We start from the raw sequence: 1232 nt of genomic DNA on the forward strand, positions 1-1232 counted from the left end.
AAAAAAAAAAAATTTGAGAACACGAATAAGACGGGTTTCGTTTCCTTGTTATAGCACACCGAATACTTAATTGCTGCTGTTATGTACCGTCCTCAAATTAAACTTTGTGCTGTCTCCATTTGGGGGAATTATGGAAAAATAAGAAATATTTTTTTAAAACATTATTGGCGTTTGTGGATTATCTGTTTTTCTCCCATAATATAACTTGATAATGCTCTTATATGCCAAGAATTTTAATGGCTTCATATTGTGCTACTCTTTGGAATTACATTTATTTGTTTACCAGTTTTCAAGTATTTGTTTCTTTCATTTTTCATTATTAAAATAATTCTTTATTTTTAAAATAAACACATTACAAATTAAATACTTTGATTTTAAAGGAATGATATGTATATATTGAATTTTATTCTATAACTTTCCCTTTAATTCTTATACCCTCGCTAGGAAAAAATATTTTTACTTTGGACTACAAAGATAATCTCAATGTATTTGTTTAAAAGGAGACATTTCAGAGGCTACATCACATGCACACCACAATTCAATCTAAAATAGGGCTTTCAAAAGTACTTAAAAAGTCACATGAAATATATATTCTGTTAAATAACTTTTGGGTTTAATGTGAATAAAACCACAATTACAGAAGTCTTAAAAAACATGAAAATGAGAACACTGCATATTAACACGTATAACATTGGCCAAAAGTCAAGCGAGAACATTGTAAATGAGGCATTTTGTTCAAAGAAATAAAAAGAAAAACATAAAACAAACAGAGAGAAAGAGAATGTCCCAGAGGCATAAAGATCCAGACTTCAGATCTGCCGGAGCTTTGCGATCTATAATTTATAATTATTATTTTTTTAAAGTGATTCTTACACTGAAAATCATTTGGCCTATTTCAGAGGCTATAAAAATGCTATGCTTTTGATCACCTCTGCCAAATGGCCCACAAAGATGCTGCCTTATATGACCCATCACTATTCTAAACTGCAAAACATTAAGTGTTTCAAGAAGCATGCTGTGGAAGTCTATTTTGTCAAAACATCCCAGTTCTATATAGCAAGGCTTTGGAATAACTTGTAAATGAATAAACAAACATCATATGTAAGACAAATTGAACATTCAAGGAAACATTTTGAGCACCTTGTAAACCAAAATCATCCAATCCTTCTTGGAATCCTGCCTCTTTGTTGGTGATTTGGAAGCAAGATGAAAAGTAGATAAAATGTTTACTG

Source organism: Otolemur garnettii, unplaced genomic scaffold, assembly GCF_000181295.1.
Source record: "Otolemur garnettii isolate 467f Iridium unplaced genomic scaffold, OtoGar3 scaffold00240, whole genome shotgun sequence".
In the NCBI taxonomy this organism is placed as follows: Eukaryota; Metazoa; Chordata; class Mammalia; order Primates; family Galagidae; genus Otolemur; species Otolemur garnettii.